We start from the raw sequence: 23,935 nt of genomic DNA, 5'->3' as shown, positions 1-23,935 counted from the left end.
TTAACTTGATTGCTGTAGCTCTTGTACACAAAGGGGCCAGAACCAAGATTACATAGGCCGCAAATGCTTGGGTTGTTTTAAAATTCAAACTTAATTTTTATAAATAGCTTAAAGTGGCAAACATACTTGATATTGCAGGATCCAATCTGGGTCAGTCACCCAGGGCCAGAGATTTAATCTTCCCAACTTCTGGACTCATGTTGGAGCCCATCTTCAAGGGAACGTCTCTCTCACCAGAATGTGTACACCAGATATACCTGATATTCCTTCCTCCTCCTTCTCCTGTTTTTCCCATCACAACAACCCTGTGAAGTGGGTTGGACTGAGAGAAAATGACTGGCCCAAAGTCATCCAGTTGAGTTTCATGCCTAAAGTAGGATTAGAACTCAGTTTCCTGATTTCTAGGCCAACATCTTAAACATTAATTTCTCTGGGATCCATCCCTATCAATCTGTCCTTTTTAGATTATATTCCACTTTGATGTTTTAAAATTATTGGGGATTATAGTTTATAAGTTTATATTATTTTAAGTTATATAGTTTAATAGTTTATATTATTTTAGATTATAATAAGATAAAAACCACTCAAGGTATTTTCCAAAAGTAGAAAAAGACAATAAAAAAATTCTGGGATATTTTTTCTAGTAATAATAATTAGGTTTTTTTTTTAATCCCACCCTTTTCATATATATCTCAAGGCAGTGAGCATACTAATATTCCTTCCTCCTCCTATTTTCCCCGCAACACCAACCCTATGAAATAAGTTGGGGTGAGAGAGAGGGACTGGCCCAAAATTACCCAGCTGGCTTTCACATGTAAGGAGAGACTAGAATTCACAGTCTCCTGGTTTCTAGCCAAGTGCCTTCATTACTAGACCAAACTGCTTTCCTTTACTCCCTTTTGGCTATCACTCTCATCTGATTCTGCCAAGCATCAAAAGAGGTGAAGGCATTTTAATCTTTCAGATTATGACTTACCAGCTCAAATTGAGTCAGTTGGCTTTCACATCTGAAATCACAAGCTCACACACAAAACCCTTCCCTCTGAAAGCCACAGATATTTTTCCTCAGGAGTGATCTGCTGAGACTTTGAAAGGATAATTGTATTTCTTCCCTTCTCAGATTTCAAATGGCCAGATTGTTCGGAAAGACACAGGTGGTCATTGTTGCCTTAAAATATGACTCTTATGTGGGAAAATGGGATGTTGATATTGAAGTTACTGTTGAGTGAAAAAATAAAAATAAAAATAAATCAACTAAGAGTCAAGGTAGGACTTCAGAAGAAAATCTTAATGTCTCCTTTCTGTATAAATAAGACGCCTGTTGCATTTTCTGACTTGGTGAATCACTGTTAGTTGAGGGAAAATTAGAAGGATGTCTTCATTAGCATATCAAGCCAAGCCCCTCATGGGGTTGTTTTGCTTATTCTAAAAATAGTACATTATGGCTCATTTAGACCAGGCCTCCAACATTTATTATAACTTTTTGTGGAAACAATAGTCTGATTCATTCCTGTAAAATTGGGTATCAATATCTGGGGGTCACTATTACTTGAAAGGTTACTGCAAAAGTAACCCTGTGGGATCTGGAGACAATAGCTCAGAAGTAGTTTTGCTTTTTATGTAGATAAGTAACCTTTTTTATTTATTTAACCATTGATTTAGATGTTTTGGCATTATTAGTCTAGTACAGGGTTAGGCAACCTTGGCTCCTTTATGACTCATGGACTTTAGTTCCCAGAATTCTTGGGCCAGCTATGCTCAGGAATTCTGGGAGTTGAAGTCCACAAGTCATAAAAGAGCTAAGGTTGGGTATCCCTGGTCTAGCATATGTGAAGATATATTTTATTACAGAGTAATTTTGTAAGAAAGTGCTGGTTGAGTCTGAGTAGGTGGCAATATAAAATCTTATTGTGTAGTATGAATAGCTGCTTGTGAATTTGTATTAATATATTGACTTCAGGGTTTCATTGATTTAACATAAGTAAGTGGGCAGGTACATGAGCCAAATAATTGTACTGCGACTTATTGTATATCACGTTCTGAATAAGTACCAAAGAGGGAATTGCTGTTAACAAATCACATTAGCTACCAATGGGATGTCAACACTAACATGGCTTTGGATTTTATTTCCTCTCTTAACTCTCAGCTTCTTTAATAGCCAGCTGTAAGCTTTACCTTAGCTTGGATAGCTCTTTCCTCCCTATAAGGTTATAAGCAAATCTCTCTTCTTCCCATAACACATTCCTTATCTATAAGTGAATCTCTAAGATATCAACTTAGGGGACTGGAGGCTAAAACATATAAGGAATGGTTGCTAGAATTGGGTATGTCTAGTTTAACAAAGAGAAGGATGAGGGGGGACATGATAGCAGTATTCCAATATCTCAGAGGCTGCCATAAAAAAGAGGGAATCAAGCTATTTTCCAAAGCACCTGAAGGCAGAACAAGAAGCAACGGGTGGAAACTAATCAAGGAGAGAAGCAACCTAGAACTAAGGAAACTTCCTGACAGTGAGAACAATTAATCAGTGGAACAGCCTGCCTCCAGAAGCAGTAAATGCTCCAACACTGGAAGTTTTTAAGAAGAGACTGGACAGCCATTTGTCCGAAATGGTGTAGGGGGTTGGACTAGATGACCTCCAAGGTCCCTTCCAACTTTACTATTATTATTATTATTTTTATAACTTTTAAATCCTGGCATCAGCAAAAAGATCATACAGGGTGGCCAGAAATTAATAAAAATATGTCTTATTTTAACCTTGATCAAACAAACTAATTTCATAGGCCTTTTACCTCTGAAAATCTTAATCTTTAATTCCTATAAAAGTTGTTGTAGGACTTAAGCTCTCTTCAGTTCTTAATCCCATCCTGTAGGCTTCTTTTAGACATTAGCAGGTGTCTCTTGTAAGGCCAATAAAAATTCCTTATCCAGGTCATTCTGTTGGTTTTTCATTTGTATTTTCCCTTTCATTTTTAAAACTTCAGCCAGCTTCTTTTCTGTAAACTCCTTATCTGGGTCATTCTCTTGGCTGTCATTTGTTCCGCTATAAATGCCTACTCTGTCTTGTAATCCATACTTACTTTTATCTAATGCTTCTGATTTTACTATTTCTGCATCCAGCAGGATTTGTTTCACGTTTGTCATTTTTCATTAACATCTTTAGATGTTATTTATCCTTAAAAGCAGACATCATTACTGATATTGTTGACATTGTGGCTACTAATTTCTTTGAGATCTTTTTTAATATTTCAGTTATTATGCAGGTGGTCCTCAACCCGTGAAGACACTTGGCACCTGAATTTCCATCACTGAGCAAAGCAGTTAAAAAAGTGCAATGTCATAATTGAGAACATCATTTAGAGATGGTAATGCCTGCAATCCCTGTTGCCGTCATTAAGCGAGGATCATGAGACATGAAGTGAGCACCTCTCACAACTTTCCTGCCAGTTTCCAACAACCAAAGTCAGTGGAGAAATTGGCAGGAAGTTGCAGATCTCAGGCAGCTCACAAGCAGATTGGCAGCACATTAGTGGTAGCTGCTGCTGAATGGCAGAGGATGCATGAAGTATGTGAGTGATGGGGAGGTGTGGTGTGAATGTAGCAGGGATTGGCTGCTACTGAGTGGGGGAGCAGAGGCTGTGTGAGAGGTTGGCAAGGGTTCACAGATGGAAGTGTCTTACCTGAACAACTTGAGACCTTCCCTGCCAGCTTCCTTATTTTGGGAAGCTGGCAAAGAAGTTCACAAATTGTGGTCCTGTGATTGTTGCAACTGTCCTAAGTGTGAGTTAGTTGCCAAGGATCCAGAATTCCAAGGACCAGTCATAACCACCGCTTGTTTAGTGCTATCATAACTTTGAAAGGTCACTGAATCAGCAATTATTAACCAAGGGCTACCTTGATGATTTATCCTTCATCTCCCTTGTACTCAGAACCATGGATACCACTATCTGGTGGTCTTTTCATCAAAAACAGCCATCTGGAACATGCATGAGTGATCTCCCATTGTCTCCTTGTCCAGAGATAGTCCAAAAAATGGATGTACCCATTGGTTCTTTTGTTATTGCTCCAGTTGTCATCTCAGCTCTCAATGGAGAGATGTTTACATGATTTGAGAAAAACTACAGAACAATCTTCAGAAACCTCCTCCAAATCATGTGGTTTAGGGAGGCTTCCAAAGCACTGTGAGGGCTGGTGCCATTCTCGTCATAATCTGGAAACCTCCTCCTACTCTATTCCAAAGGAGGATGAGAATGGACCCAGCTGGGAAAATGGTACAAGGTAGCCTTGGAGGGAAGGCCAAGCCTTACGTAGGCTAAATATGTCTGTCAGCAATTGAAGAAAAACCATGAAGGTAAATGGGGCACTTTACTGGTGGGTGGGGAAGCTGTCAGAGGCCTCCTGGGCTGAGGCAGATTTCCTCATGCTAGCAGGCCTTGCAGCTGGCACTAGACCTCCCATGGACTTCCCCACCTCCTGAGACACCACCATGCTCCTTTCCTTGGAGTGGCAGGATTGCGTTTTTTGTGCAAAGTAGTCATGTGATGTCTTCTTTAACAACTGTTTTGCTTAATGACCCAATTATGATAGTAAGTCGAGAGCTACTTATATTACACTACTGCTTCTGTCCTGTCCTCATTGCTGATGTCTCTGTCCTAAAAGTGATAGTGGGGGATATGGTATTTCAGAATTGTTTTGTAGTGAACTCTTGAAGGCATCCAGACAAAACTTAATGTTGCCAGTTTCGTCCTATTCAGTCAAAAAATTAAAGTAGTTTCCTTACAGCAGGGATGTTAAACTGTCAGCCTGTGGGCTGGATGTGTCACGCGGAAGCCACACCCACCCCAGCTCCGGCAAGGGGGGAAAAGTCGTGATATATCCCGACATGTGATGTGGTAAGTTTGACACCCCTGCCTTGTAGCATATGTAGGGGTAGGCAACCTTGGCTCTTTTATGACTCGTGGACTTGAATTCCCAGAATTTATGAGCCAGCCCTGCTGGCTCAGGAATTCTGGAAGTTGAAGTCCACGAGTCATAAAAGAGCCAAGGTTGCCTACCCCTGGCATAGAGACAAATTTTATTTGAATCCTGAAGTAACTTGAAATTATTGCACCTTCAGGTCACCACTCGCTGAATATTGTCATGTCCTCTTCAGATAGGAGCTAATTGAATCAGGGCTGATTCGTAGAGATTTATTATCGTGCATTTTTTGAACAATACTTGTCATGATCAAGTCCATGGGTTCTTTTTTGCTTCCCAGTTCTATTCATGATGACCTTTGTATCTTTGACTCCATTATTTCTTTTTCTTTGCCCAAAGAGTAGCATGCCACACCAGAACAAAAATGTCAAACTTATTTTGTTAAAAATGACTTAAAATATTCTGAATGAAAATATATAAAACATCGTGGGGTTGTTTTTTTTTAAACGTCAGAAGCAAAGACTGTTGGTTGTCATCCAAAATCCTTCCTAAAAATAAACTCCTTGTCTGGCCCATAAAATTTTCAAGGAAGAGGGATGGGAAGGAGAGGAGTGAAAAAAACAGAGACATAACGCATCAAATCTACTCTGTATAGCATAATTTAATTGGCTAATGGGTTGAATAAGCAAAGCCATTGAAGTAAAATTAATTTCACTAGTCAGCTATGATTACTGTAGCAAAGTATTTAACTGCTTACATTTAATGCTGGAATTTTAGGCAATGCAGGCTATCTACTGGTTTTGGTGAAGAAGTTACATATTTATAGCAATTGGTACTCAGGTTATTTCTTATTTAAGCTTTATGAGATGCTGTTATGGAGGCCAGAGCTGTGTTGTTTTACGAGAACATTACGATTTGGCTGAATATGCCAAAGCTGCTCCTATGGCTACTTAATTGCTGTACAGAAAGGGGGTTTCCAGCAGGAGAAAGGGAAGAATTCATCAGCATGTGATTGAATAATTTTAATCATTAGACTGATTTTTTTTGCAGCCAATAGTTGTTTGTAAATAACACAGGACTGGGCAGACATTTGTTTTGTCCCATCAAATGTGCCTGGGGAAGAATTTAATAATGTTTTCGGTTTGTGGATCTGGTTAGAGTCGTGGAAGCTTGGGCACATTCGCAGAGGAAGGGATACTATCATAAATGCAGTGGAGTATAGAAGACTGTTCTACCTACAAACCTGTAATATTACAAAAGAAGTGCAGCTTTTTATCAGCGATGAGTATAAAGAAACATAGAGTTCTGCCTTACATCTAATCAGATCGCTAGTTCACCTTGCTTGATATTGATTAATTCATTGATTAATATATGTATGTTTGACAGCTACTTTCCCAGGTTTTAGACTCCTACAGGCCAAGAGCTGAATCCAGGATTTTTTGCATGCAAATTGTGTATCTTTGAACTCCCTTTACAAGGAGTTGTATTAACAAGGAGTGAGAAATCTGTCTATTCAGATTTCAATGTATAGAGATAATGGGAATTTTAGTTGAAGGAAGATAAGGCTCACAGATTCTTTACTCCTGCAATACAATTTCTCTTTGTATTTCTAGCAACTGGGACAGGGAGAGCAAAAAGCAAAAAAAAAAAAAATTTTTTTCAACCCCAGCCTAAGATTACTATTTTAAATCTCAATAAATAACTTCTATTGAATAAAAGAGAGAAAAGTAACTTATCTGAGAGAAAAGGTGGCACAGGAAAGGCATGATTCCCAGACCTACCTTGGTCAAAACTTAGTATGTATGTAGTAAAATAATTGATTATATTTTTAGCAACCTATATTTTACAAAGTAAGAATTGAACAGCAAATCTTGCCCCACCTTCAAGTTTATTGAAGAAGAAGACAAGGAGTTAAAGCTTCAAACATGTACAGCTGAGAACCGTCTTATTTTAAATGCCAGGTTCACAGTATAAATTGGATATGACAAATAAGTCAGCTTTAGAACTTGGGCACATCCCATCCCTTTGCTCTGCATTAATCAAGAGGTTTTTCAAGGCCACAATGGAAATTCAGCTCAGACTGTCTGGGTTGTTTATTCTCTTTTTATCTCTACCTACACCTATTTACTAGATTCATTTTTCATATAGTTCTATTTCTATCCCTAATTATTATTTTGTCTCAATTTTTCAAAAGATTAACACACACTTCTAAGCACAAATATATATATTCACGTATCTAATTAACAAAAAGAGCATATTTTTATTTATCATGAGAAATATCAGAGGGCTGCATTATGGGGCCAAAAGGACCAAAAGGACTGATGCAACTGCAATCAAAATCCTTTCTTTCGGTGCCAGCATTGTACATGCATACAAAAGAATGGGGGTTGGATCTGCAGTTATACTAATCATCTTGCCCCCCTCGTTGTGAATGCAGCTGGGAAATATGGCAGAGATTTTATTCCAGGAAACGCTATGGCAGTGGTTCTCAACCTGTGGGTCGGGACCCCATTTGGGGTCAAATGACCATTTCACGGGGGTCGCCAAACAACGCAGTGCGCCATTTTTTTCCCCTTTTCCTTAGCTGTGCTACTCCCTTTTATTCTATTGGCTTTTGAAAGCCAATAGAATAGACTCTCTTGAATAGAGTCTAATTCTATTGGCTTTCAAAAGCCAATAGGAATTGTCCAGGCTGTCTCTGCCCTGCTGAGCCCGCCAAAAGTCCCATTCTGCAAACGGTGCTGCACCAGTTGAGTAGTCCTCGACTTACGACCAATTGGGGGTCGCAGCATTAAAAAGGTTGAGAACCACTGCCCTATGGCGTGTGAGAACAATGTAAGAATGGATTTATGTGAATGAAAAACTTATTCAACAGCTCAGACTATTTTGTTTCCCTGGTCTCCTAATAACGGAGCATTTGGAGGTGGATGTATTTATGGAATATTCAGACCCACGTTCTTTATTTGATCTTTGAGCAGACATTTCCAATATTAAACACTGACTTTTATTGGTATTTGGAGTCTTTATTATTTATTTATATTTACAAAAGCCTGTTCTGCCCATTGATCTTATATCACATTAATTAAATGAGGTTTTCAGGGTGTTTTCCAGTCCCAGAGGGCTCTGAATGGTGTACAAGAGAAACCTAAATTCAGTACAATAACTGAACAACAACAAAAAAGATACTGGTGTGTACCTGATCTTCTTAGGCCACAGGTCGGCAACCTGTGGCTCCGGAGCCGCATGCGGCTCTTTGAGCCTTCCCCTGCGGCTCCCAGCCTCCTCTGCCTTTGCAGAGAGAGACAGAGACAGAGAGAGGCAATTGCGCTTCCTGCTTCTCTCTCTCTCTCTCTCTCTCTGTGTGTGTGTGTGTGTGTGTGTGTGTGTGTGTGTGTAAAAGAGAGTGGACTCACAGTGTTCTCCGAGGAGCTGAAAAGCTTTCTGGGCGGAGCTCCTCCCTTTGCTGCGTCTCTGCAGGAAGCAGGAAGGGCAGGAGAGAGCTAGCTAGCCCAGCTAGGCTGACTCAGGAATTCTGGGAGTTGAAGTCCATGAGTCATAAAAGAGACGAGGTTGTCTACCCCTGATCTTGTTGGACAACAGCTTGAAGCTTGCCAGGTGAGCAGCAGATAGGGGGGGAGGGGGAGAAAGAGAGAGAGAGAAAGAGAGAGAGGGAGAGAGAGAGAGAGAGGAAAGAGAGAGAGAGAAAGAAAGAGAGCGGGGGAAGAGGAGTGGCAGGCAGACCAAGGGCAGATAGAGAGGGAGGGAGGGAGAGAGACAGAGAAAGAGAGAGACCCTTTTGACATCTAAAATGAAGATAACACTGCATATATCCTTTTTTACGTGTGTGTGTGTGTGTGTGTGTGTGTGTATACATACATATACATATATATATATATATACACACACATACATACACACACAAACACACACACACACAAACACACACACACCTATAATAAAGGTAAAAAAGGATATATGCAGTGTTATCTTCATTTTAGATATGAAAATGGTTTTGCAGCTCCCAGTGTTTTGTTTTTGGTGGGAAACGGGTCCAAGTGGCTCTTTAAGTGTTTTGGGTTGCCTACCCCTGTCTTAGGCTAAAGCCTTGTTGAAAAAGTCTTGGTAGTCTTGACATCCTATTGGTAACTAATGTGATCTGCTAACAGCAATTCTCTTGAAGGGTTCTGGAACAAAGGGAAATTGTTTAGTCTAACTGTTGCTTTCTTGCTTTTTGTAATCGGCTTTTGCACCAGAGAAATCTCATGCAAGCTTGGGAAGCATGTACATGGATGTGTTATACTGAAGGAGGGAATAAGGGAGTGTACAGGAATGATTGATGTCTTCTTTATGATGTAATGGCTCTGTGGTCTGATTTTCATTGGCTAACAAAGTTTATAAAGCAATGCTACTAACTTTCTGTGGCACTTCTGGACGTAACTCTGCCAGCGTTTCAGACTGGCGGCCACCCAGCTGCTTAATTTGATCGGATAAAGTGCTGCTTGATCAAAAAGTCTCCGCTTGGGTTATCTGATTAGATTGATAAGGCATCTCAATTTTAAGTAAGGGACCAGGACCTTATACTCTCACTGGATATAACTCATTTATAACTTGATATATAATAAGCAAAAGGAAAATGATTAATGCTCATACCTGCCCATTTTCTCACATTGAGCCAATGAAACCCTGAAATCAATGAGTCATACAGCTACGGAAATAGTTTTGCAAGATGCACAAGAAAGATTTCAATCTTCTAACTGCTTGTACAGACTCAACTGTCACTTTCTTGCAGACTTTACCCAGCAGACCTTCTGTAATAACAATCATTTTACATAAGCTAAAACACTAGACTTAGAATCTCAATGTCAGAAAACAAACTAAACAGATAACCCATCTAAATAAAAAAACACTCCCACTTTCTAACTATTTTCTCCAAATCCAGCAGGGTTACTTTCTGAATGATTTTTTAAGTAATAGTGATCTTTCTCACAGATATTGCCAGCTATATTACAGAAGGCAAACCAGACAATTAACTTCATAAAAAGTTTAAAACAAATGTTTGGCCCAGTCTAGATGACCTATAACCTACTATTTTCAGAATAAGCAAAACAACCCCATGAGGGGCGTGGTTTGATATGCAAATGAATACATCCCTCTAATGCCCTTTCAACTAACAGTGCTTCAGCATTAGCTAAGTCAGGAAATACAGCTGTCTGCACCTGTTCATCTTAGACTACAGCCATTTTGAAAAAGGAGGCTTTCCTGTTGCTGATGAAAATCAAGGAATGTAGGAACTGAACACATCTTTGGAGAGAGGATATTCCACAAAATGGAGATTAGCAGTGAGAAAATTTGCCTTCTTGTCCAAGTCCCATGAACCTCCCAAGGAGAAGGGAGTCTCAATAGACTCTCTAAATGATTGGAGCAGATGGCCAGATTTAAGCATTCTTGATATAGCTCAGTGGTGTTCTAAGTAAGGCTTTAAAAGAGATGAACTGCACTTTGAACTGAGCTCAGAAGCTACTGAAAATAAGAGCAGTGACTTTAGTGTTGATATTATTGCACTGGTAGGATTGGCTGCCTGGTATTTTGTACCAACTGTAGCTTCTGGGTTATCACCAAAGGTAAAACTTTTTACAATAATCTAATCATGGAATAATTGAGGTGGTTGTTATCATCTTCAGGGCATCATAGACCAGGTAGTATTGTAATTGGCATACAAGCCAGAGCTGGCATCCACCCAGCCAGTTAAGCAGGCATTTAAGAAGACCTTCACATCATGAATTACCATCTTCAAGGAGATTATAACCGCAAGCTAATAACTACCAAGTTACAGTGGAGCTAGTTTACTAGTGGTAAACAGCAGCTCCATCTTGGAGAGATTTAATCTAAGCTTGTATTATTCTACCCAGATCCTTACAGATTCCAGACAGTTGTTCAAGACTTCCTTGGCATAGTTTGGTCAGGGTGATACGTACTATGTATCATTAACATATTGAAGACCCTTCACCCAGAATCTCTAGATGGCTTCTCCCAAACATCTCATGTAAAAGTTGGATAATGTAAGGGAGACCACAAAGCCCTGAGGAACCTCACATTTGGAGAACTACAGAAATAAGTGGTTTCCCTCTCCAAACAACTAGAACAGTGGTTCTCAACCTTTTTAATGCCGCAACCCCCAACCTGTCGTAAGTCGAGGACTACTCAACCGGTCATAAGTCGAGGACTACTCAACTGGTGCATTACCGTTTGCAGAATGGGACTTTTGGCGGGCTCAGCAGGGCAGAGACAGCCTGGACAATTCCTATTGGCTTTTGAAAGCCAATAGAATTAGACTCTATTAAGAGAGTCTATTCTATTGGCTTTCAAAAGCCAATAGAATAAAAGGGAGTAGCACAGCTAAGGAAAAGAGGAAAAAAATGGCAGACTGCGTTGTTTGGTGACCCCCATGAAATGGTCGTTCAATCCCAAATGGGGTCCCGACCCACAGGTTGAGAACCACTGAACTAGAACCAACCACTTAAATAGGAGCAGAAGTAAAATGGGGCTTCTAAGCCCCAATCCAGAAGGGTATTATGATCGATGGGGTTGAAAGTTGCTGAAAAGTCTTGTAGTACCATAAGAGGCATAATTACCCCTCCTTGCTCCAGTTGAAGGTAGCAATGCCATTTCTGTCTGGACCTAAATTCTGACTGGAAGGGATTCCCGTATATTTCCTCCAGGATCCTTTGAGCTGGTTCCCCGTTATTTTCTCAGTAACTTTCCCTAAAGGGGAAAGTTGGAGGCTGAATGAATATGATTAAGGAGATTGGATCAAATGGGCTTCTTCAAGAAAGAGCACACCAGGAATAGTTTGAAAGCTGATGATGTAAAACTCTCCCTTCAATAAACATTATGTTTCTTTCAGGACCAAACTCCATGAGGACAAAATAATAAGCCTTTCTATGTGTTATCCAGATAACCTCAAACTGGTGTAGTAAATGAAGGCTATCTGGAAGCAAGTTATTGTATACCAGGTGACCACCTCCATTTTAGGAGGTGAACATATCCAACATACCTTCCTCCTACTTTCCTCATAGGAACAACTCTGTGAGGTTGGTTGGGCTGAGAGAGACAGTGATTGGCCCAGTCACTCAGCTGACTGTCATGGCTGAGCTGGGACTAGAACTCCCAGTCTTCTAGTTTCTAGCCTGGTGCCTTAACCACTAGATCAAACTGGCTTGTAAGTTAGTGTGGGATTGATTTGAACTGAGAATCTCCACTGAGAAGCTTTCTATGGGCAAACAATGGTTCAACAGATATTATTTCTTCTTCTCTATAAACTGTGCATGTAGGGCAGGGGTGTCAAACTGCCAACCTGTGGGCTGGTTGCATCATACAGAGGCCACACGCATCCCAGCAATACAAAAAAAGTCACGATATGTCGCGGCACGTCACATGACGCGACGAGTTTGACACCCGTGATGTAGGGTGATGATTATCAAAGAAGCAATTAGGAGGGATTTTTTAAAATGTCTCATGTTTGCAATCCAGTTAAAGGTTTAGTCTCTAAGTAATTTAAAAGTAGAAGTATAATATGTAGCTTGAACCTGAGAGAATATATTCTGTAATAAAAAGAATGGACTTTCTATTATCTAGAATCCACTAAGTGGATGATCGGCCAATATTGATACTAGTGGCACTATAGCTTTAAAAGTGGCAGTTACTTCTATAGTATGTATACTTAAATGGGCAGAGAAAGCTTAATAACTTCTGAAGCCTAATCTCTTTTGAGCATTACTAAATCAATGAAGAGTTGCCTTTTTCAATGGACACAAATAAACTACCTTAGTAGTGTTTTTTTTTTTTTAATTCAATCACATCCAAGTCTCTGAAGCTGTCTGGACAAGTCCCAGTCATTTTCTTGGCAAAGATTTTCAGAAGAGATTTTCCTAGCCTGATGTCTTTACCATTATACCTAACTAGTCCCTATCTAAAATTTACCTGTCCATATACTTAATAGGTGTGCTTAGTTATTTGGTGGCATATTCCAGGGGGGGAAAAGCGGTATAAGAGTTTAAATATTGGAAATACCACCTTTTTCATGAGTTTGGCAATCTCATAAGTTTTATTTGGAAAATGGTCCCATATTTCATAGTGCAGCTTATGGCAAAGAGGAACTTTTTGCAAAGACTTCCTGTGCAGGGTTCGGACTAGCTTTGAGCTGTGAAAAAGGGGAGGGGAGAAGAATGCTTTCGGTTTCCACCATATGGCCCAGGACTGTGGTACAAGGGGTGTTTTGGTGCATTGCACTCTCCCCCCCCCACTTCTGACATACAAAATCAGCCCCACAGGGCATGCCTCAGCAGTAACAGGAGCAAGAAGAGAGTGGCAAAGATCAACTGAGGTGGTAGCAGTGGTGGGATTCAGCCAGTTTGCACCAGTTCGGCAGAACCGGTAGCAAATTTAATAATAATAATAATAATAATAATAATAATAATAATAATAATAATAATAATGCAAGGGTAGTACCAATAGTAATTGCCGCCTTGGGTGCAATCCCAAAACAACTGGAGCACCACTTGAACACCATTGGCATTGACAAATTTGCCATTAGTCAATTGCAAAAGGCGGCCTTACTAGGAACTGCTTCCATCCTGCGACGATATCTGTAATACCATCAAACATCCACATCTGCCTATCCAGGTCCTGGGTAAGGACTCGATAGGTAGACAAAATGCCAAATCCAGTCTGAACATCTGGCTGACAAATGGTTGTCCAGTCTCTTCTTAAAAACTTCCAGTGTTGGAGCATTCACCGCTTTTGGAGGCAGGTTGTTCGAAGTTTCTTGTTGCCCAGGCCCAGAAGCGGCATCCACACAGAGAACCGGTTGTTCACATATTTGAATCCCACCACTGGGTAGTAGAATGCAATCTTGCAGGGTGGCAAGGAAGATTTTGATTGGGCAGGGGTGGCTGAGGCTTCCTGGAGCATAGCAAGCAGCCCCAGAGTTGCATAGTTCTGGAGCTGCTTGCCATCCTTCAAGACAGGGTGCAGGGTATTCGAAAAAGGCAGGGAATGAGGGTATAGGCAGATGGGGGAGTTGAAAGCAATTCCTTACCTTCCTGAGGCTCAGGGATGGGAGGGACCAAACCTGGGGTGACTTGGGATGGGTTGAGTCCTCAGCTAACAATTGGTAAAATTCACTTAATGATAGCAATGGAGATTGCTGGACTTGTGGCTGCTAAGTAATGTACAATGTCTTCCTTTATGATTATATCACTTAGGGAACAAAATTCCACTCCCAGAAGTTTTTAAGAAGAGACTGGACAGCCATTTGTCTGAAATGGTATAGAGTTTCCTTCCTGAGCAGGGGGTTGGACTAGATGACCTCCAAGGTCCCTTCCATCATCATCATCATCATCATCATCATTATTATTATGGTTGTAAATTAAGGATTACCTGTAATATTTTGATTTTGATCTGTGAGAATGATTGGAATAATGGATAAGCTGTCTGGCAAAAGAAGGAGTACAACTGTTACCACAGAGTAGTACAGGCCGCTGTTTTGAAGCAGAAAAAGAGCCCTTGAAAGATGGATTGATCCATATGAGCATTTTCCAATTGTTCTGGAAATTCTACAGATATTTTGAGTGATTTCCTGAAGTTGTTTATGAAAGAGAGAGCTAGGATTTCGGTTTCTGACAATAGTTTTTAATAAACCAAGTTAAGAGCTGCTTTACATTTGAAAATGTTGAACTGGAAAAGTCAGAATGAAATGTCTTGGCTATATAAAGACACACATAAATATGCAAATCACTAAGCATTAAAAATATCCACCTAATAATCATTTGCTTAGTGAGTTAGATGGATTATAAAATGACTAGATGGTACAGTAAGAGGCTGATAGGAATGCTGCATGAGAACTTCCAAGCTATGACAATGGCAAATGTGGTTGCTATTAGAAACGCGTTAAATCTTTGCAATTCAGAGCTACCAAATATGAAGTCTGATATTACACTTGGGATAAAGGTATTTTCGGTTCTTGACATTTAAAAAATGGTAGTAACAATATTAAGGATGCCTGAATCTTTGAATGGATAAAAGACAGACAATTAAACTGCTGCCTCCCATCTGTATTTTGGGGGCGTTAAGAGTTGCACAAAGACAGTCAAAAGCAGCTAGAGATTAACTCATGTAATGTAACTCTTTCATCATGCAGGAGCATGACTACTAAAATGATCAAAGGAGGAGTTGCAGCTAAGGAAGATGAATTAAGAGAAAGACCTTATCTGAATGCCATATGCCAAATGCCTGGAGTGAAGCTCTGTACTGTAAATGCTATTGACAGTTGTCTGTCAAAATTCCCATTTTCTTTCCATTTGCATACAGTCCTGTGATAGTGGCTGCCTTTGAGCTTCTCAGCCTAAATCAGGGGTAGGCAACCTTGGCTCTTTTATGACTCGTGGACTTCAACTCCCAGAATTCCTGAGCCAGCATGGCTCAGCATGGAAACCTCTCCCTTTCCCCTCAGCATGGCTGGCTCAGGAATTCTGGGAGTTGAAGTCCATGAGTCATAAAAGAGCCAAGGTTGCCTACCCCTGGCTAAATAAAGACATAAGTAAGCACTGTTCTGTTCTGTGCGTTGGTAGGCATTGAATTAGTCAGAGGGTGTTAAAAGATAAGTCTTTATTTGAGTAAAACAGAACAACAAAATGGCTTCACCCCCTTTTATACACTTCCCTGAGGCATCACCAGCCAATCATTGCAAGAGCTTTTCCCGTTCAAATTGCATGCTTATTCATTCCTTGCAACAGCAAATCTCCCCGGGCAGACCATGTGGTCTGCTGATTGTTCGGGTGCAGCTCCCTGCACCTGCTCTCAATTAAATTCTGTACATAAAAGGCACACTTCCTGCTTTCCCTCCAGGAACACTGACTGGACACATCAGAAAACGGAAGTGAGGAGCAAGGAAGTTAGTGATCTTTCTTACTTCCAAATGTTTTCACAGTTTCCCATCCCTAACTTAAACTTCCAAATCCCATAAGCATTTTCGATCCAGGTTTTGGTGGGAAATTAACGGTGACGATAATGGTGATGGAACTATTCAGTAAGTTTAATAGTACACACCAAGATGCACACACAAACTTCTAAAAATCCTGGGTTTATCCATTTTCAGGTCGTTGTGTTTTATCACTACATCCCTCCCTTTTTTTTGGAAAGGGCAGAACCCAGCCTCTAAAGGATTGCTCATCCTGGTTTAAATATTTTTCATCATTAAAAGATGAACACAAATCTTAATTTTTCACTACTTGCACAGTGTAGTTCCTGTTGATAAGTAAGATCCATTGGGAATTAATTGGCAGGCATTTTATATCCAGTGATTACACGCATTTCAAACTTTATTATTTGTAAATGTCAGTACTTTAAACAATGCCAATAGTCAACCAGAATTCATGTAATAAAAACTGAATGAATTATTAAATAATGGCTGCACAGATCTTTAGAGATAATTTGGGGAAGAGGCTGCAGAATAAACAGAAGCATGGATATAGCACAGGTCTGAAACTCTCTAAAGCGGGGGTCCCCAACCGCTGGTCTGTGGCCCGATACTGGTCTGTGGCCCATTGGAAACCAGGCTGCAAAAGTGTTGGGTGAGCTTGCAAAGCTGGATTTGCGGAAGTGGTGCACCAGGTGAAATCATTCCCGCCATCGCCACTGCCACCAGTCCGCAGGGCCAGAAAGGTCAGGGGCCACCGGTCTAAAGAACTGCAGCTGCCGTGAGATCCTAGGAAGAAACACAGCTGCTTTAAAGAGCAGATTTCTTCTCACCCCCATATGCTCTCAGAATATATTTTGGGAATCAAAGCATTACACATTGTGCAATTACATCTGTTTCTGTATGTGTGAGTGAGTGAGACAGAGAAACATATCTCCTGTTTATCAACCACCCACTAAAATCAAGGAAATATGCGTTAGCAAGCATTTATGTAACTGAAATAATAGTTGATCTATGAATCTTTGGCAGATTTGGCGATATACAAATATAATAAATATCAATCAATCAAAATTTATGTATGACCCAAGAGCAGACATATAATAAATATATAACTACAATTCAAACTACAAGTCTTTGAATTTGACGGTGGGGGGGCAGAGTGCTTATTGTCTCCTACAATAAAAAATTTAGATCCTGGACTAGTAGTTTCATATTTTAATCAAGACTGGGATCTGTCTACTGGGTGATTGAGAAAAATCTGTATTAACAAATCCGGAGATAATTTTACCTACAGTAGGATAAAATACCTGATATGAATCCCACTTCTAATGAGTAAACCTATAGAGAGGGAAATGTAGCATTGTCGAAGAACAGATGTTTAGCTCACAGAATTTTTCAGGTACAAATTGAGGTGTCTCCTAGTTAAAAGTGCCAAACAGTAGCCAATATGGAACACCCTGGACTTTTGAACGCCACTGCCATTTTAGAAAAAAATCTATGCAATAAACAGAAATAATCTGATGTATACAAACAGTTTCCTATATTTGGCATTAAAAAAAAACCTTTTTCCACAGTGCAGAGTTTTTAGGTTAGAATGTTCTGATCTGGCAAATAATACATCTTCTGTGGCTGCAGAATCAGCTCTGGATAAAGGTGGCAACACTTGAGTTTTTTCTCTCAATAATTTTTACCCTTTCCTATATAATGGTGACAGGGTCTCTGCACTAGCCTATTAGCTCTTTTGCTTGCCACTAGCCAACAACCATAACGGTACTGTTCTCCCTGGCCCAAAGCTCTCATACCTGCTGGCCACATGTTTGTATATGTGCATGTGTGTGAGAGAGAATAGATATTGGCACAGTTGTCATTTAACCAGCAAGCAAGCAAATTAGGTGTTCTGCTGCCTCAAAGTGAGCCTACTTGGAAAGCCGAGAAACAGTGCACAGTGAAAAGGCAAAAAAAAAAAAAACAACAACAAAAACTTTATTAATTTCAAATAACATGCAATTTTAACATTTAGATGCGGTCTTGAAACACTGTTCTGATTTCTGAACACGTGCAAGTCATTTTCATTCTGGATCCATCTTGGAGAAGTCCTAGAATGGAGTATAAAGAATATTTATATATTTGATTTGTATGGCCACCCATCTAATCTAAGCAACTCTGGACAGCTCACAATAGATAAAAGCAATGTATAATGTGCAGAATGGACTATGTGTTACAGAAACCTGCTTTCCTTTAGAGCAGGGGTGTCAAACTCACAACGTTACATGACATGTCACGACGTATTGTGACTTTTTGCCATTGCCGGCAATGGGGTAGGTGCGGTTTCGCTATGATGCATCTGGCCCACGGGCCGGCAGTTTGACACTCCTGCTTTAAAGGAAGGTAACATAACTTTCTTTCACTTAGAATATGTGACCATTTTCCTAATATTTCATATTTATGCAAAAAAGGTTTACACTGAACGAAACATTTTATTGCTCAACATTTTTGGCTAACTTGTATTTAGATTCCCTAAGCAATTCACTAATTCTCTGCTTGATTTTTACAACAATTAAATTAAAGGATAACTGTATCTGTTTACCTATGGGCTCTGTATCAGCTGCTCTGAGGATTGTTTGAAGATGAAATATATTTGCACATTGTAAGAGTCATCCACTGCCATTATTAATTTCCATTTCTGTACAGACCGGATTTACTAATATTAGTACACATTTTTTCTTTTAATAGAAACATACTTACAGTGTTTCAGATTACAAAGTTTAAGCACAAGTTCATTAAATGGTATCTACTGTACAAAATTGGCCATTGGAAAATAATGACTCAAATTTTATTTTGAAAATATTTTATGCTAAAATATTACTTTTTAACCTAAGCACTGATGATGCCAACAATATAAGTTTAATATTCACAAGTCTGAACTATTCTTAATAATAATTCGATGTTAATGCAGACCATATTATAGCTATACTGTTCTTCAAAAGATTGTCTTAGTATTCAGTGACAAATAATGAAATTTGATGTTAGCTATCCTTGTTTGATGGATGATCTTGTTCCTTGTTTGGCAATTGAGTTCCATTTCAATGATCATGTCATTAAATGAAATGGTCACAAGTGAATGTGTGTGTGTGTGTGTGTGTGTGTGTGTGTGTGTGTGGTGTATGTAAGTGTGTGTGTGTGTGTGTGTGTGTGTGTGTGTGTGTGTGTGAGAGAGAGAGAGAGAGAGAGAGAGAGAGAGAGAGAGAGATTGCAAAGATTGCTGGTTGCTGCAACCCTCATTTAGATGAAGTTTATTCTCTCACTCTGGTTTTTGCTGTTGTCAGCCTCACAAAATTTGGTCATAAATGTGTGTATTGGTTGGAAAAATGAATGTATTACCGTCATATTTGCAAATGATTGCTGAGATACTTGCTATAGGAGAAGTGGCTGTACAATAAATTATTTTTCTCATTTAATACATCAAGCTAATGTTGCTTAACTGCTGAGCATGTGTAAGTAAAATCATCCAAATCTACTTGGTATGTTGAGATGAAGATGTAAATGACAAGTTGTATAAGATGAACAATATACTCTTGTTATACCTCAGCACAATGTAGGAAAAATGATTATGAATAATAAGGTGACCAACTTCTTTACAATGAAAATGAAGACACAAATAAATTGAAGAAAAAATATTGTAAATAAAAGAAACATTTTATTCATTGCAACAATAATACAGACAATTTGCATGTGCAAAGTTTGCCAACCGGGTGTTTTGGTGCGCTCAGCAACAATTCCTATTGGCTTTCAAAAGCCAATAGTAGGAGTAGCACATCTCAACCTTGACAGTGTTAACATGTGGGGATTTCAGCTCCCAGAATTCCACAGGCAGCATGACTGGGAATTGAAGCCTACACATCTTAAAGTTGCCAAGGTTGAAAACACTGCCTTGACATACAAAATGCATGAGAATTCTAGTAAAAATCCTGAGATGAGGTAATCTGGCAAAAGATGTTTCAAAGGATGCTTTCTAGGTTAAACATTTTTCAGTCTATACATAAATTCTATTTTCCCTCTTGAATTACTACCACTATCTCCTAAAGTCAGTAGGCAGGCATTTATTAATTTTATTTTATGTAAATGATGCTGTTTTACTGTGTTAGACATCAGTTGGATTAAGACATGATTTCCAGGCTCTTTTATCTTAGTGCAATCAACAGCCATTACAAATAAATTATGAAAAAGTCTTTTTAAAAAGGGGCCTAAAATAAGGAAGTGGATGTTAAATAATTACAGTCTAGAAAGTACGTGTCTGGGTGCAGATAGTATATTATATTATGTCCTCAGTGATCTATGAGGACTATATTTAGCATGCCATCATTCTAATGGTGCTCAATTTATATTTGCAGCCACAAAAATGTACCTTGCTAAGCCCTGAACACAATTGCTGTCTGTAATATAATTTGGCCTTATACTAACCCAGCAGAACGAGCACTGAAATACAGCCTATCTATTGGAAATGGAGATAATAAATAAAGGCATGATAATGGCTAGATATTTTTGAACTATGGCTGAAATCACATTTTGTTGGTACTGATTTAACTCTGCTGGTACTAATAGATAGGCTTCCATTTAACTGGAAATGTTCCTGGTCAAATGGTCAGTAATTACAGCCTCTCCTTGTATAGCTATGCTTTAAGGGGACATGCAAAAGCCAAATCAAGAATTAAATAAAGTGTTCAGGGTATGGACTGGGGAATATGAATTATGCAAACCATATTTTTCACTCTGTGCATTTGCATACAGCAACATTTGAAGGGAGCTTGAAAAAGGTGTCACTATCACACAATAGTCCATACCATATATAATATGGTATATTATATAAGATATATAATATCTTTTAAAATTTATCTTTCATTCATTTATACCATATTTTCCAGCGTATAAAACAACTGGGCGTATAAGACGACCTCCAACTTTTGAGAAGATTTTCATGGTTTAGAAAGTCGTCTTATATTCCGGAAAATACGGTACTTTTTATATGGCTATCTACTTGTCATACTGTATACTTGTCTCATTAGGTATCAGAGATTTTAAATGATTAAAAATACATTTAGGAATTAACAGGACTGGGAACAATAACTTATACATTAAACAGCTTGCAGTACCCAGTCCTTGGGGGGGGGATCAGGTCTTTCTAAAAGTTGGCAGAATTGGGTGGGGGGTGTCATCCGATTTTAGAGAAGATGTCGTTCCACTGGGCAAGGGCAGAGAGAGAAGGGATGCCTCCTGAGATCCATACAATGACATTGTTTAATGGATTTATTTATTTACTTACTTACTGTGCTTACAGGCGACTCCAATCAAAATTGGCTAGAAGCAGTGACCCATGTATGTTGTATTGCAATTTCTATAAATCCAATCACATACACTAATAGTCACCATTCCTAAAGGGTTAGTCAGGAAGGTCAGATAAATGTTACATAAACATCTTTTATCAGATATGAAGGTTACAGCAACAGTTTATTAAACAGCCCTGTAACATCCAACAAAAGATTATGTTATTAGTTGGGAAAAGATAAAACACTCGGAGATAGGCTCCTGATTTTATTGAAAAACTGCCTTTGTGGTCAGTTCCCATAGTTATATTATTCTTTTGGGCAAAGGCTAAGAAACAACAACCTTCTAATCCTCTTTCTAGCTTCCCCTCTTTCAAAATTTTCTCCTCTAGTCTTCTAAGATATTGGTACTACAGTGTGTGAATATCTTTCCACAATATTCAGTGAGAGAGTGCAGAGAAGAGTAACAAAGAATATAAAAGCTTTGGAAGCTAAAACATATGATGAAAGGTTGAGGTGATTAGAGATGTCTAGCTAGCCTAATGAAGAGAAGGATTAGGAGGTGATACAATAGCAGTCTTCCAATACTTGAGGGGCTTTCACAGAGGAGTCAATGTATTTCCCAAAGCATCTGAGGGCAGGACAGGAAGTAAGAGATGGAATCTAATCAAGGAAAGAATCAGCCTAGGACTAAGGAGAAATTTCCTGACAATGAGAACAATTAATCAGTGGAACTGCTTGCCTCTGGAAGTTGTGGGTGCTCCATCATGGGAGTTTTCAAGAAGAGACTCAATAGCCATTTGTCCGGAATATATAGGTCAGGATCTTCTGTAAGGCTGTGGTCTACCCATGGGTAGGGGGTTGGACTAGAAGACCTCAAAAAGATCCCTTCCAAACCCATTATTCTATGTTCTATTTTCTTTTACAGACCACCCTTATAAACAGTAAAGCTGAAACTTTATCAATAGAAATCAATAGAAAATATTTTACATTTTCATCTTTAAAATAATGCTGCTATACAAGATGAACATGCAAGTGCTGATGTTACAAGGGCATTTGATACTCTTGCAAAAGCATTAAATCCAGGAGAAGTACCTCATGTCCAAGTTCTGCAGAAAGTATGGAAGCAAGTGCACATCTAGCTGGAGAAGAAGCAGGCATAAATATTGTTGAAATAGAAGGCCCACTACTTACCGATGCTCATGTAGCTTTCCGGCTCACCATGCCTTCACCTATGCCTGAATATTTGAATGTTCATTATATTTGTGAATCAGCATCCAGATTGCTTTTCTTATCTATGCACTGGGCCGGTTCAATTCCTTCCTTTCAAGCTTTAGGGCAGGACAATAGCATATCATTAGTAAAAGCCTGCTGGAATGAACTTTTTACACTTGGTCTGGCACAGTGTTCACAAGTAATGAATGTAGCAACAATCTTAACAGCATTTGTTAATCATCTTCACAATAGTTTACAGCAAGATAAGTTGTCAGCAGATAGAGGAAAGCTAGTGATGGAGCATATCTTCAAACTTCAGGAGTTCTGCAACAGCATGGTGAAGCTTTGTCTTGATGGTTATGAATATGCTTATTTGAAAGCAATTGTCCTCTTCAGTCCTGATCATCCAGGCTTAGAAAATGTGGTGCAGATTGAAAATTGATGATCTAGTTGTTACATTATCTCAACCAACTTATTCCGTAATGGAGTTGTTACAATTGATAAATCAATACGGACAAGTTTCAGGTTTTAAAATTAATAATAATAAGACTAAAATATTGCCTAAGAACATGGCCAACTTGGACAAGGAGACCTTGGTTAGATTGACAGGCTTTGAGGTCGTTAATAAGGTAAAATATTTGGGTGTTATTCTATCTGCTTCCAATGCAAAACTGTATAAAAATAATTATGAAACGCTGTGGGTTAGAATACAAAAGGATTTGGATAATTGGAAAAAGCTGCAATTGTCCCTTTTGGGGAGAATAGCAGCGATTAAAATGAATGTTCTGCCAAAATTTCTCTTTTTATTTCAAATGATACCTATTTTAAAGAAAGAAGCAAATTTAGATGAGTGGCAGAAAGGTATCAATAAATTTATCTGGGCAGGGAAAAAACCAAGAGTAAAACTTAAAATTTTACAAGATATATGAGAGAGAGGTGGACTTAAGGTACCGAATTTGAAATTGTATTATGATGCTATGGTCTTAACATCAATAAGTGATTGGGTTAATCTAACAAATGTAGATATACTCCTTTTGGAGGGATGGGATTTACTTTTTGGATGGCATGCCTATTTAATTTATAATAAAAAGGTTGATAGGGTTTTTAGATCTCATATCTTAAGAATTTCTTTACTCTGGGTTTGGAAGAAATATTATAGAAGTGATTCAAGAATTCCATTATGGGCTATTCCATGGCATGCAATAGAAGGAATAAGGAGAGGAGTTAAGATGGATACTATTTCTTATACACAATTACTTAAGTGGGATGGTAAAAATTGGCAATTAAAATCTATGGATGAATTAGCACAAGAAAATATTATTTATTCATGGTTTCAGTATAGACAATTATTGGAAAGGTGGAAGATAGATTATAAGGTGGGCTTGCTTAGAGAGGATGAGAATTTGTTAAAACGAATTAGAGATCAAAGTCGAACCCATATTAAAAGAATTTATGGTGTCTTGGTGGAATTGGATTCAGAAGCAGAGCTAGTTAAAGACTGTATGGT

At 38.9% G+C, this 23,935-nt stretch overlaps 1 pseudogene; it reads left to right on the top strand.

Annotated features, from left to right (window-relative positions):
• The first annotated feature begins 3,406 nt into the window (after positions 1-3,406).
• On the top strand, positions 3,407-22,870 carry LOC120304629 (annotated as a pseudogene).
• The last annotated feature ends 1,065 nt before the right edge of the window (positions 22,871-23,935 follow it).

Source organism: Crotalus tigris, unplaced genomic scaffold, assembly GCF_016545835.1.
Source record: "Crotalus tigris isolate CLP2741 ecotype Arizona unplaced genomic scaffold, ASM1654583v1 scf7180000017641.3106099, whole genome shotgun sequence".
In the NCBI taxonomy this organism is placed as follows: Eukaryota; Metazoa; Chordata; class Lepidosauria; order Squamata; family Viperidae; genus Crotalus; species Crotalus tigris.
The sequence above is the reverse complement of the archived record's forward strand: the minus strand, read 5'-3'. Positions and strand labels throughout refer to the sequence as shown.